The sequence below is a fragment of the Podarcis gaigeae genome, assembly GCF_964106915.1.
Source record: "Podarcis gaigeae genome assembly, chromosome: 13".
NCBI lineage: Eukaryota > Metazoa > Chordata > Lepidosauria > Squamata > Lacertidae > Podarcis > Podarcis gaigeae.
The window spans coordinates 54176997-54191664 of NC_139689.1; the positions used below are offsets into that span (position 1 = coordinate 54176997).

Consider the following 14668-nt stretch of genomic DNA (forward strand, 5'->3'; position numbering starts at 1 on the left):
GAACAATCTCATATTGATTTGTTTTCATGTCAGGGATTTCAACCTCACAGCTTCTGGAAGATTGGTCAGTTGCATATTTTGGATGGGGTTGCAGTCCCTCTGAAAGAATAGGCTCATAGTTGCTTCCGGGTCCATCTTTGTTGCTGGAGGTAGCCTCCGTGACCAGGTAGGCCAGCTATGGCTGTTCTTGGATGGGGGTAGTCTGGCCACAGTAGTCAGGCACTGGTAACCTCAAGACCTGAATATCATAATGTGCTCCATGTGGGGCTACGTTTGGGCTTAGTCTGGAAGCTCCAGCTGGTGCAAAATGTTGTAGCTAGACAGCTGGCGGGGACAACTTCAGGTTTCAGGTTCCGAATTAACCTAAAATCAATATTTGCTTCATTTTCATGTCTCTTCCCTGATTATAATCTTAACCTGTTTGAAGTTCAGAAATATTCCTTTCTTTTCTCTTGAAGTTACTCTTAAACAATGAACTGCCTGAAGTTTAATCTACATCAGCATTTCCTAAGCAACACATTTCTGCACTCCATCAAGACACTGGAGTTCAGGGTCAGGTTTGAATTTTCTACTTTGATGCTCCAAGGATATTTCTATTCATCTTGTCACATTAGCAAGCAGTATTACCAAATCTATCTTAACCAAGTTCCTTCTTCTTAAATCCCTTAAATGTCTTTCTTAAATCTTCCAGAGAAAGGAATGCAAGAGGTGGGAAGCAAGTCTAATCTGATAAATTTCCCTTCAAAATACATTGCTTCAGTTTTCAAAGAACTTCCGCCAGAATTGCTGCTCATTGGGTGCCTGGAAGACTAGGCAGAATGAGCTATAAACTATTTCTCAACTTCTAAAAGAGGCTCCTTAAATTCTTTGTTAAAGCTGTGGATGCTAAGCCTCCTCAATGGACCTTGAAAGTGCACATAATGTGTTAGTCATAGGAATTTTTCAAAAACTTATCATTTGCAACAAAAGCCAAATGAGTAATCTTGTAGATTGCATTAAAGGTGACTTGTCTAGTTGATGCCACATATCAGATGGAAGCAAATGTCAAAGCTTCAATTCCTTTGATATTTCACTAGAATAAGAGAGCAGTAATGAATCTTGTGAGGTTTAAAATATCTCATTATATCATGTCAGCAGAGATCCAGGACAGCTGTTGTCAAAGATAATGCGAGAAATAAGATGGGAGAACATCAAACTATAAATATAGTTAAGAACATGAAACATGTTTTGGTATCTAACAACAGCATAATCAAATCCAAAAGGTGACATTTAAAGACATATTTATGAAAATGGCTTTTTCACCCTATGCAAATTGCTGGAGGGCCTGATTCAAATTGGAAGCGCACCTACCCTCCACACTAGGATCCAGGTCAGGCCCCCAAAGCCCCCTCTACTTAGGGGCAGGGATATGGAGTCTCCTGGGTTACCCTGACATAAAATGCTCCAAGGAGAAGGGGAACGGCTTTTTAAAAAAGAATGTGGTGTGGTTGGCAATAAAACAATCTGAAACACACAATGTGCGCCATGTGCAATGTGTACCAATGTGCAGACCATGGGGTGGGGAGTCATGGAGGCACCCTCTTGACACTGGCAACCAATGTGACACTCCCACTGGTAGACCTACACAACACCCTCCCCCCCCCCCCCCGCTATGCCATCCAGGCAAACTGAAGCAAAGCCAGTGTAGAGAGAGAGTGTCTCTGCCCCAATGCAGCCCCTGCGATGCACTTTGCCCAATGCAATCACTGGTGGTGGTGATTTTGGGGTTTTGTTTTGCAGGGGTCTTTAAACTCCGCAGGGCATAACACAATTGGAGTGTTATCACAGAACGTCGTTAAGAGATCCTCCCTACATTGCTCTGCTTTCCTTCAAAGTGCCCTGCAGTAGCCAGATAGTATAAGCACACAGGGCATTTATGACCTGACCTGTGAGTGGGCCAAGAGCTAGTCCACACATGGCCCACCTAATCCCTTTTGACTTGGGCTGAGGGCCGCATTGACCTATGGGAAATCTTCTGAAAGCTGTGTGTCAAAGTGGGTATGACCAAAGTGTAAAAGCGGAAGGGGCCAAGCATGCCAATTGTATATATTTAGTTGCCTCTATAGGGGCTACCAAAAAGAAACATTTTGGCATCACACTGGGGAAACACATAACAGAAGTCAATTTTGTTTTTGTTTTTTCAAGAACTTACAACACATATCCCTATTTTTAGAATGGTGAATTGGGAAGAGTGCAAAAAATACTTGAACTTTGAGCTCACCCCACACTTCACTTCTTCTGTGCCATGAAAGCAGGGGGCCAAGAGGCTTCCCACTTGTCGCGTGCTTTTTGGAGACACGTCTGAGCAGTTATCTGTTTGCTCTGCCACTTTCCCCAGGAAACTCACTCTTTACTGGTGAATTGGAGCAAACATCAATCTTTACAAAACCGATAGACATTTGCGATAAAGAGGTTTCCCTGGGGGAAAGCAGAAGGACAAGCAGAAGTGTAGATGAGACCAGGATCTTGGTTTTCCAAGATTTGCTATTAACTAGGATTTGAAACTGAGGTTTAGGCATGCCCAGGGCTTCTGTTTGTGTTGGCTTTGAGCCCCGCCCTAAGGAGATGTTTTAAGCAAAAGCAAAGTGGCCTGCTTTTTAGGTTTTTGGAAATAGAATAAGATATTGGTCCTCTCCTGGCAAATTCAAGAACTTCTTAATATGCCATTTCACAGTGCTGCATAATCAGAAAGACCTGCAGGTCAGGAACCCAGGGAGACCTCTTTATGCAACCTCCTCATACAGCCAGGCAGCAGCTATAGATTTTGGAATCTGACTCTCCTAACAATTTAAGCTAAACAATAGATGCACTAATTAATAGCATTTTTTTTCTTCTATCAAGACAAAAACTGGAGGATAAATCATTACGTCATGGAAACTGATCTGGCACTATCAGTTTAAGCAAGGATTGGCACAGGAAAATTGGAATTTATTTTGTACGCTCAGATTCATTCCACTGATGAGAATCTGTGATTGCTTTGCCTGGACTCCTTTCAGGTATATAAGCACATTTGGGCACGGAAGTCATAACTTATTACTTTCTTGGGGAGGTGGGCGTTGCCAAGAGGGTCCTCAATGCAGCCTGGCAGGGGAGTCAATGTGCCAGTTTGAGATGCCTCTCTAGGCAGCAGCATGGACCCAGTCACCCTGAAGGGAGAGCAAGGGAGACGAACTGGAAGCATCCCCTGCCGCCTCCTCCTCCTTGCCCAGCAACAAAGCTCAGAAGGAGGGTGTTAGGCTGCCTCTTGGCTCAGGCTAAGGAGTCCCTCCCCTCACCCTCTTCTTCCCACACTGCAAGGCTGGGAGGGGGGAGAGATGGTTATTTACTGTCTGAAGACGACTCAGCAGGCAGCTTAAGCTAGACAGTGAGGCAGGACTTGAGAATCCTGACTGCTTTGTTAACCTCCCTTTCCCAAAACACACAACACAGGTTTTTTCTTTTCTTTTCCAGTAATTGATATTCTCTACAACAACATCAAGATGCTCCTATCCTATTTTACTGAAGCTTCTTAGAAGCTGTTTCCCCTAACCATGAGGATTATTTTGTTTACAATATAAAGTGAATATTAAAAAAGGTTTTCTTCCTCCATGCATGGGGCCACCTGCCTTTGGTCAGCTAAATTTTCTGTGGAGTGATGGCCCAATTTAGCCCTTAGATCAAAAACTGTCTTTTATTTATTTTAATGAATGTTCTGGGTGGTGTCTGCTTCTCTCTTTTCTGGTTCTCTGAAACTGTTCTGGTTTGCTTTATGTTGTGCCGCTCACACTGGTTACTTACTGCCTCCTAGTGGCAGCACATGGCCATGTATTGTTTGTAAAAAAAATATTGTGGGTAGAATAATTTAACACTGAGCAAGTCCCAGTGCAATAAATAAGAAATAGAGCCGAGGGCTTACCTACATAGGATGCTAATGTTATGATTAGCAATCATGCTGTGGATTAAAAAATAAATAAATAAATACCAAGCATTGGGGTAGAGGTTCAATCTTCCCCTCCCCAGTCAATTTATCAATGAAAATTAATACCCCACATAGCAATTATCACGGGGGGGGGGGATAGTTTGCTTTCTTCCCATTGCTAATAGCACTGCATGTGGGAGGGTCACCACCTCTATAATGGCTGGAGAAAGATTAAATCTTTGCTCCAGCTCACTGCAGTCCTGAGGACAGTGACCAACCCCACCAACCACCCATTACAGTGGTACCTCGGGTTATGAACTTAATTCATTCCAGAAGTCCGTTCTTAACCCGAAGTATTCTTAACCCGAGGCACGCATTCCCTTCATAGGCCTCCTGCGGCCCTGGAAGTGGATTGCTTTCGTATCCCGGGGCAAAGTTCGCAACCCGGGACACCTACTTCCGGGTTTGTGGAGTTTGTGACCCAAAGCGTTCGTAAGCAGAACTGTTTGTAACCCGAGGTACCACTGTATTATTCTTTTATAAACCACGTGACTGCTAACCACACCATTCACACAATGGTTTGGTTTGCACATGACAGAAAGACAAACTATGGCTTGCCAGGACCATGCCAACGCGGTCCAGAGAGGAGCTCCCATCCGCTTTGCCTTGAAGCTTGCCAGAGAACATGGAGCAGGAACCCAAAGCCAAGAGACTCCAGTGTAGTTAGAGGCAACTGCCTTGAGCTCCATGACGGAAGAAAGGGAGGCTATAAATGCCTTAAATGAGGCACAAAGTCAACACTGTCTCTATATGTCAGCAGGGGAAGACCACCTTCCACCAGGTTTTTGGGAACTGACTGCTTTTAATGAAAGGGCTGTTGCTATGCTGTTTTCATGGCAACTATTTGTATGGTTTAAACAGATGGTTTTAACTGGGTGTGTGTGTGTGTGTGTGTGTGTGTGTGTGTGTGTGTGTGTGTTAACTTGGGTGGGCATTGTTTTATTTGGCTGCTGGGGTTGTTTTAAATTGTTTTTAAATGTTAAATATTAATTTGGATTTTGGTATTTGTTATACAGTCGTACCTTGGATCCCAAATGTCTTGGCTCCTGAACAAATCGGCTCCCGAACAATCGAAACCTGGAAGTGAGTGCTCCAGTTTTCAAAAGATTTTTGGAAGCCGACTGCCCAGCACGGCTTCTGCAGCTTCCAATTGGCTGAAGGACACTCCTGCAGCCAATCAGAAGCCACACCTTGGTTCCTGAACGTTTTCAGAAGTCGAACAGATTTCTGGAACGGATTTCGTTCAACTTCCAGAGTACAACTGTATGTTAATTTGGATTTTGGAGTTTGTATTGGTGGGCTGGGGGCTTTGGTTGGGGAGTATATTTTTTATTCATTAGTATACATTAGTATTGTTCATTTTTTAATTATTTATATTATTTTGTGGTGTAACTTTGTGTTGTGAACCACCCTGAGACCTATGGGCATAGGGCAGTATAATTAATTAATTAATTAATTAATTAATAGTATGTCATTTTAATTCTATTAATGTTTAATTATTTTTTAATGATTCCTACCCCCTATGTTTTTATCTGCAATCTGCCTTTAGTCCTGTTAGGGGTATAAAGATACAACAACAACAACAACAGCAACAGCATCTCTAGAAGTCCATATTGAGTGTCCACTGCTGCTCATAGAATAAACTATACAGGTAAGGATATTCCTCAATAGCATAAGAAGAGTCTTTCTGGATCAGACCAAAGGCCCATCACATCCAGCTTCCTCAACTACTACTAAATCACTGTTTGACTGAGAAGTGTGCAGAAGTGTAGACCCCTTAATTATCATGACTAAATAACTAACAAACACAATTTTATTGCACCAATGCAGCACCTGTTCTGGTGATGGTGGGCCTGCAGGACACAAGCAGGATTGTCTGCCAACAAGACATGAATACTCAGCAATCCATACCCGAGAGGCAATGGGTAATGCTGGACGTGGCTTTCAAGATTATTATGTGGATATAATGGCACGAGCTCATGCATTTATGTATTATTATTTAATATTTTTAGAATTCATACCCCACACTTTTGGTCCAGAAGGACAGCTAACAAAGGCAGAAAAACAACAAAACTGAGCAATTAAAAGCAACAACTGGAACCTGCAACAAAATGATACAGTATATCCCCATTTCACAAGTACTGCTAATGCAGCAGCTCCGAAGCAGCAGCAGAGGCTGGCGGGTGCAGCTTTGCGCTGGGCGGCTTTCTCCCGGCACGGAGCTGCCCAGCGTATTAGGCGACTGGGCTAATAAGACGAACCCCCAAATTGCAGCTGCCAATTTGGGGGATCGTCTAATACGCCCAGTCACCTAATATGCCGGAATCTACGATAATGGTGATGTTCAGGATTTCAGTGAGCCTGCAACCGGAATCCTATCTAGGCCAGGGGCAGTTGGGGGTAAGGACAGGGGAAGACAAAGGGTACCTATATTCTTCCCGCTTCCAATCCCGTCGCCCGTTGTGTTATATAGCAGGGGGGGGGGTAAACAGGTCCAAAAATATGCTTTGTATCTGTTTCTGTGTTGTTCTTAAAACTCCAGACTGATTCTGAGTAGTTCTGCTTGCTTTGCTTGGGATGTTGTGCATACCGCAAAACTCTGTGCTTGAAATTCATGAGCTAGAAACAGTGACAGCTCCCCCTCCCCATTTTTCTCCATTTTGGTAGAAGCAGAGGCACAAGAGTGGCTCCAGAGTGGCTTAATTGCAGATCTGGAGGCTTTTGTGCAGGAAATAAAAGGGATTCAGTTTCCTCCATAGTACATATTAGGGCCATACCTTTATTAGGCCAACTTTAAAAATCCATATTAATTTCATATTTTCAAGGAAAATTGAGCTTTGACTCTGTCCCCAGCTAGCCCCCCTTCCATACTCTATGGGAACTGAAACAGCTATCTGAAATCTGCGCCTGTCCACATTTTGCAATGCTGTTCTCCAGCCAAACAACTTTTACAAAATGCATATATTAGGAGAAAGTGTGTGTATAAATGAATATATCCATGAAAATAACATACAAAAAATCATTTTTTGGGGGGGGGGAATGATTTGCAAAAATGTTTGTGAGTCAAAACTGCACATAAACACATGTTTATCAGGAGAAAATCAGACTAAAGTGCTGATAAATTTTCATGAGGATTTTAAACGACAAAAAACACAAATTTCCACAGAAATATAACACTGGGGAGAAAGAGAAATGGAGACCCAACAGACCCAACCACCACCACCACCACCACCATCATCATCATTATTATTATTATTAAAATTGTATACCACACTATACCCACAGGTCTCAGGGCATTTCACAACATAAACATTATGAAACTGATATCATGTATGGAGAAGTGGAGGAAACTTTGATGCATGGGGCGCATTGATACACCAACAATACTTCAATATCAAGAAATGTTATTCATGCTGCAACATCACTAAAATGTGTCTATACATGTGTGAGTATAACAGTTGAAACCGCGCCACCTGCCAGTTAGCCGTTGGCGTTTGATGAGAGTAAGTGTGTTTTTAGCAGGGCCAACTAAAAAATTACATGAAATTTTTCATGTAACACTGTTTTACGTCCTTTAGTTAAGATTTAAAAATACCTAAGGTAAGTTATTCCACTCAGTATTCAGGTTACACGTGATTTTTAAATAAGTTCAGTGGTTTTTAAAATAATTGTTAGCTTTTTTGAAAATGTCCGTTGGGGCACTTTGATACACTAAGACATTGATGCATATAAAAGTGCCCTGCTAGTGTAAAATAGTGCCCCAATATACAAGTTTGCATGAAATCTCTAAACTCATTAAATTTGAAAAGAAATAAATGTTGTTTACTACGTGGCCAAAGTCATTTCTAAATATAATATGACAGATTATCAAGTATCATATCTCAGGAAAAAACCAGGATCTTGTATGTTTTCCTTCCCCACTGCAAGCATTGATTTCAAGGATGTTGTTTTGCCATTGCCAAAACCAAATTTCCCAAAGGGCACATCTCAAACATCATCTCTTTATACTTTTTCTATTGACTTAAGTGGGCATAATGTGCAATAGAAGCTAAACGTTAAGTAATTATCTTATTTTTTATAAGCATTTTGTTTAAATTACTATTTTTTGACTACCTAATGTGAGTTCTTATACTTTTCTAAAGCTTTTTTTTAAAAAAATTGATAGGTGTTTGAGGAAAGATTAATATAAGTTTTGATGTTTTCTTAAGAAAACCTGCCATAAAATCTATGATATGTGTGTAACACTGTTAGCTTTGATACATAATTTAGATTTTAAGTAACAAATTGTAAGGCTGATTATGATCTCTCACAATAAAAATTGTACAATTTACGCTTTGTATCAAAGAGCCCCATCCAATGTATCAAAGTGCCCCATAGGTGGGGCAGAATGATACAAAACCCTTTTTTTTTTTTACTGAAGTCATTATATTCTCATTATCTTCTAACTTTAATGGTTCTTTGGATTGCTGTTATAATATTGATTAGTTATGCCATGCATCAAACCAAAAAATTTATTATTTGCCTCATTTTTGTTACATAAAATATGAGATTGATTTTTTCTGTGTCAATCTGCCCCACTTCCCCCTATGGACTTCAAACCTGTTTTGGGCAATATATTGATATATCGCCCAGCCCTACCCAAGATACATATCACAGGAGAAGTGCTGAAACAGCAGCTCAAGATGATGATGATTTATTAAATTTGTATACCACCCTATACCTGTAGATCTCAATATGTTCACAACATAAAATCACAATGTAAGAAACACAAAATACGTCATCAAAATAAAAACACAACCCCACTTCTATAATGTATTTTAAAAGGACATCAGATGTCAATCATCCAAAGGCCTGGTTAAAAAGCAACGTGTACAAAAGGTGTACAATGAAGGTGCCAGCCGAACCTCCCTGGGGAGAGCATTCAACAGACAGGGAGTCACTACAGAAAAGACCAGTTCTAGTTTGCCCACCCTTCGGACCTCTCATGGAGAAGGCACACAAAGCAGGGCCTCAGGTGATGGTTGCAAGAGCCCGGGTTGGTTTCTATGGGGAGAGGCAGTTCTTGAGGTATTGAGGTCCTGAGCCGTTTAAGGCTTTATAGGTCAAAACCAGCACTTTGAATTGGGCCCAGAAACTAATTGGTAGGCAGTGCAGTTGGACCAGGATTGGTGTAAGGAGCTCAAACCGTCTTCCTCTGGTGAGCAACCTGGCCGCTGAATTCTGCACTAACTGAAGTTTCCAAACCATCTTCAGAGGCAGCCCTACTCATAACACATTTCAGTAATCTAACCTTGAGGTTACCAGAACACAGACAACAGTAGTTAGGCTGTCCCTGTCCAGATAGAAGCACAGCTGGGCCACCAGCCGAAGCTGATGGAAGGCACTCCGGGCCACTGAGGCCACCTGAGCCTCAAGAGCAGGGGTCAGCAACCTTTTTCAGCTGTGGGCTGGTCCACTGTCCCTCAGACTTGTGGGACTTGAAAAAAGAAGAAGAATGAATTCCTCTGCCCCACAAATAACCCAGAGATGCATTTTAAATAAAAGCAAACATTCTACTCATGTAAAAACACGCTGATTCCCAGACAGTCCGCTGGCTGGATTGAGAAGGTGATTGGGCCACATCCGGCCCCCGGGCCTTAGGTTGCTTACCCCTGCTCAAGAGACTGCAAAGGATTCAGGAGGACCCCCAAGAGACATGGCTGCTCCTTCAGAGGGAGGGTAACCCCATCAAGAGCAGACCACCTATCAGTGCTGTTATGTACTGAGTGAATAGGATCCAAAATGCAGCAGTCTGATTGGTCCTAGAACAATAGGATCCAAAATGCAGCAGTCTGATTGGTCCTAGAACAATAGGATCCAAAATGCAGCAGTCTGATTGGTCCTAGAATAGGATCCAAAATGCAGCAGTCTGATTGGTCCTAGAACAATGCAGCAGTATGATTGGTCTGCAAGAGCCACCCAATCCAGCTCCAGATAGAAGGGAATCCAAAACCTGATTGGCCTACAGGAGAATTCCGGAATTAGCCAATCACGTGGGGCCCATTGTGTAAATAATGTATATAAAGCAGATACTGTGAGGGGACTTCCATTCATTCCTCCTCACCACTATGAGCTGAATAAAGAGCATGAAATCCACTCTTGACTCTGAGTATATTTCAAGTGCAGAGGCGTCTTCTCCTTTTGCCTTCATTTGCTCAGCAGAGGGAGCTCCCATACTTACCAATAGTTATGAATATCTCCACAAGGTGTCACACAAGGAATTGTTTTCTGAGACAGGACTGAAAGCGGTACAATAGAGGCAGTGAAAAGAAGAGGCTGCTGGGTTGAATCGCAGACCCACCGAGTCCAGCATTCGAGCTCTAGCACTAGCACCCTCCTCTTCCTGCTCACTAACCACGGGCTTTCGGAGCCATTCTGCCTCTGATCCTGGTGGCAATATACGGCCATCCTGACTCGCCATGCATAGCCTCGTCCTCCATGGATTTGTCTAGTAACTTGTTGAAGCTGTCCAAACTGGTGGCCATTACTCAGGGTGGTGGCCTCAGGCTGGAAGGATTCGGGCAGCTGGGAGCCAGGGCACTGCTGTGTGGGCCAACTCCCCTCCACCTTTTACTCTCCTGGCAGCGAAGGAGGGAGAGCAGGGCGGGGCAGAGGCATCTTCAGTTTTGCCTGAACACATGTCAGGAAAAACTAAAATGTGGAAAACAAGTGAAAACATGATGCGTGTGTCAAGAGAAACAAACAAGCAAACCAAATTAAATGTGGTGATAATGTGAAATCATGACCCATGGATGAGGAAAAATAAAAATTCCAAGAAGGCAAAAAGCAGAGGCTCAGGAAAAGTAAAAATAAAAATAAATGTGAAAAACAAGTGAAATAATGACCTGTGGCTCCAGAAAAACAAAATCATCATCATCATCATGTAAAAAAGGTGTGTAAACTCAGGAAAAAGAAAAATACCCAAGAAGCAAAAAAATAGGTGGCGCTCCCTTTCCCCTAAGATATAAACTTTCTTTATCAGCCTGGATCCCTCAGTTGGTTAGAGCCTGGGGCTGAGAATGCCAAAGTTGCAGGTTCGATCCCTGGACAGTCATACCTCAGGTTGAAGTTGCTTCAGGTTGAGCGCTTTTGGGTTGCGCTCTGCGGCCACCCGGAAGTAACGGAACGTGTTACTTCCGGGTTTTGCTGCTCATGCATGCACAGACGGTCAAAATGACATCATGTGCATGCGCGGAAGCAGCGAATTGCGACCCATGCAGACGCGCGTTGTGTTCGCTTCAGGATGCGAATGGGGCTCCAGAATGGATCCCATTTGCATCCTGAGGTACCATTGTATTGGACAACTGTATATTCCTGCATTGGAAGGGGTTGGACTAGATCAGAGGTCAGCAAAATTTTTCAGCAGGGGGCCGGTCCACTGTCCCTCAGACCTTGTGGGGGGCCAGACTATATTTTGGAAAAGAAAGAACGAATTCCTATGCCCCACAAATAACCCAGAGATGCATTTTAAATAAAAGGACACATTCTACTCATGTAAAAACACACTGATTTCCGGACCATCCGCAGGCCGGATTGAGAAGGTGATTGGGCCGAATCCCGTCCACGGGCCTTAGGTTGCCTACCCCTGGACTAGATGATCCCCAGTCCCCTTCCAACTCTATGCTTTCTAGGCTAGTTGCACCACTCCCTTGTTTGTTTTGGTTGCCCCTTTCTGAGCTTTTACCAGCTCTACAATCTTCTTTTTGAGGTGCAATCACTAAAACTGTACATCTCATTTGCCCTGTCGGGGTGAAAGGCGGGGTATAATTATTATTATTATTATTATTATTATTATTATTATTATTATTATTATTTATTATGTAGTTGCTCCATAAATGATGTATAGGGGCAGTTTTATTTTTTTATGCTTAACAATTCCCAACACAAATTTTTCCTCTTTTGCAGTAGTTGTACTACTGCATTTTCACAGAGCCATGACCCCAATATATTTTTCCCCAAACAGGACTACCTGCGCATTTAAAAAAGATCTAGTGCTTTATATACCATATTGGCCTGAATATAAACCTCACTTTCCCCCCAAATTCCGACTGTGAAAAGTTGAAGTGCAGCTTATATTTGTGACCTTACGGTATGCAGCCAGGAGCCTGGGGCAAACAGTGCCTTGACAACACCGTGAAGGTGACTATTATCACAGGAAACTAATCTTCCCCAGAGAATTTCAAACCTCTTAGTGATATGATAACACCGAACAGAAGATTTAAATGCAATACAAGGATATGTCTTTAAATCCACCCGGACACGTGGTCAGTCTTAAGCATCTTAACAGGCCTTCTTAGTTTTATGGTTGAAAAAGGTCCCACTCTGGGCAGTGTAGAAATGTCAGAGTTCACAAAAAGGCAGCTTCTGTTGCTGAATGTCAAAGGCGTTCCCTGATGTGGTGGAGGAGATCAAGCAGAAACCGAAAGCGCAAAAGATCTCTACAACTGGCCCCAACCCTCCCTGGTGGGGAAACCCACCACCTCCAGAACAGGCTGCCCCTCCTCAACGGGCACCTCCCCTTGGCTGCTGCCAACAACCACCCGGCCTCCAGCAGGCCAGTGGGAACCATGGACTCCTGGGCAGCGCTTGGGTGGACTCGTTTGTTACATTTGGCTTTGGGGCCGCATGGGAAAGGATGCTCAGAGAAGCAGAGCGCAGGAGGAGGGGCACCCCTCCCGGGTCCAAGACCAAAATTAGTGGTAGCAGCAGGAAAACAAAAGCATATGGGACTCCCTAGCTATCTTATTCCCAACTCTGGGACAAATAGAGCAATGTACAGGACAGGCAAAAACAAAAGTTTGGCCCATGAGTTTAGTTTTGGGGGTGCAGGGAGGGGTAAAAACCCACCCTAAAAAATTTGGAGCAGATGCAATTTGGGACAGAGGAGGAAAAGAAATGAGCTGCGTCTCAGGTGGGATTCCTGTTTTTAAAAAACAGGCTAGCTAGCCAGGAGGAAAAAAGTTCCTGCCTATCTCTCCCTCCCTCCCTGCAAAATGGCATTGTTGCCTTGCTTTTACTTACCTCAGGATCAGTTCTGGAATTCTTCAGCTCTTTTTCAGTATTCACTTGGATTTGCACATTTTGGAGACACCAGGGGGTTCCCCATGACATGCCGGGGGGGGGGGGTGCATAAGCATCTGAATCTGCCCATTGGCCTCTGCATTCTCTCCCTCCGCCTTTTGGTCTTTGTAGACTCTTTAGGCTGCCCGTCATGCCTTAGACCTTCCTGTTGGGTGAAGCGGTTTGTAGAGGAAACGCAGAAGGGGAGGGTAGAGGAGTAGCAGTGGCGTAGCGTGGGGGGTGCAGGGGAGGCCGGCCGCACCGGGTGCAACATCTGGGGGTTAGGGTTAGGGGGTGCAAATCCACGGGTTAGGGGGTGCAAATTACTTGCCTTGCCCCGGGTGCTGACAACCCACGCTACGCCACTGAGGAGTAGTTGAGCTGCCTGCCCCTCTTTCCCAAATGCCCAGCCCCATCTGCCGTCACTTCATGTGCTGGTGCTCAGCTGTTGAAGACCTCGGTCTACTCTTAGGCCAAGTTGTTTCGCATTTTTTAAAAAGGGGCACACTTGATAAAGCAACGTGTGTCTTGCACTTGGGGTGAAAGGTGTTCTTTTCACAAAGAGCTATTTCTCTTTTTTAAAAAAGGAAAGATTAAGATAGTGAAGTGAGGGGGGATTTAAAAAACCCAATTTTACTCATCTCCACGTTATTTTCATCAATTTGGGTATTAAAATGCCCCCACAGCAGTACTTCTGCCTTGGAAATAGTTCCTCGATGTTCTATATTGTAACGCTAATTAGAAATCACACCAGACCTGCTTAGCATGGTGGTTCGTAGATTTAGGAGACATGTAGACATTTAAGCAGCTAACTGGATTAGTATTAGGAATATTTGCTAATACTGTCTGAATATATTCATTATCTGTTGGGTGCCTGTTATCTTTTATGTCTATTTGCTTATCCCTAAAAGGGGGGAGGCCTGACCTTCCCTACCATACCCTACCATACGTACATGTGTTTAAAAGCTGGAAGAACCACTATTTTAAAACTTTGCAGTTGAATATCATTTGCATCTATACACCAAGTTTCTTGTAGGCACGGCAGATCAAATGATTTGAAGGAATGGGAGAATGTGGGGGGGGGGAGGAGTTTCTGCATGTGGCAGAGGTTAATGATTGGTGTGCTTCCTTGTGGATGAGATTGATAGAGTAAAACAGCTTGGTCTTACTGCCCCCTGAAAATCTTATTTTCTTGAATCGGCTTGTTTGTAGCTCCAGGACTCTGCATGGTGCTATCTACTTTATTCAAAACACCTGAAAGTTGAAAGGAAAAAGTAAGTAAAAATGAATGTGTTACAGGACTGGGAATCTTAACCTTTGTACCAGGTTTTTGAAAAGTGTAAACTCTGCACTGTTGTAATCAACTAGTTTGATACCATGTTTTCAAGGCTACTGTTTTGCATGATCAGAGCATGTTTAATAAATGCTGCTTTCTTGAACATGTTTGCCTTTTTAAAATCAAATCTTTGGAAAACACTATACTGATTTAAATGATCCATATATTTGTGATCAACCCTGTTTGCCTGCCTGCTTTCTTGTCAAACACAACTCTGTATATAACAAATGTATAAC

The 14668-nt window shown here is 43.2% G+C and overlaps 1 protein-coding gene across 1 annotated transcript in view; it reads left to right on the forward strand.

Moving 5' to 3' along the window:
• Positions 1–14193: 14193 nt before the first annotated feature.
• Positions 14194–14668, forward strand: part of DDC (dopa decarboxylase) — a 52560-nt gene continuing 52085 nt past the window's right edge. Inside the window, exon 1 of the mRNA XM_083709555.1 lies at positions 14194–14370. The gene's annotated coding sequence lies outside the window, so the exon portion shown is untranslated. The remainder of the gene's footprint in view (positions 14371–14668) is intronic.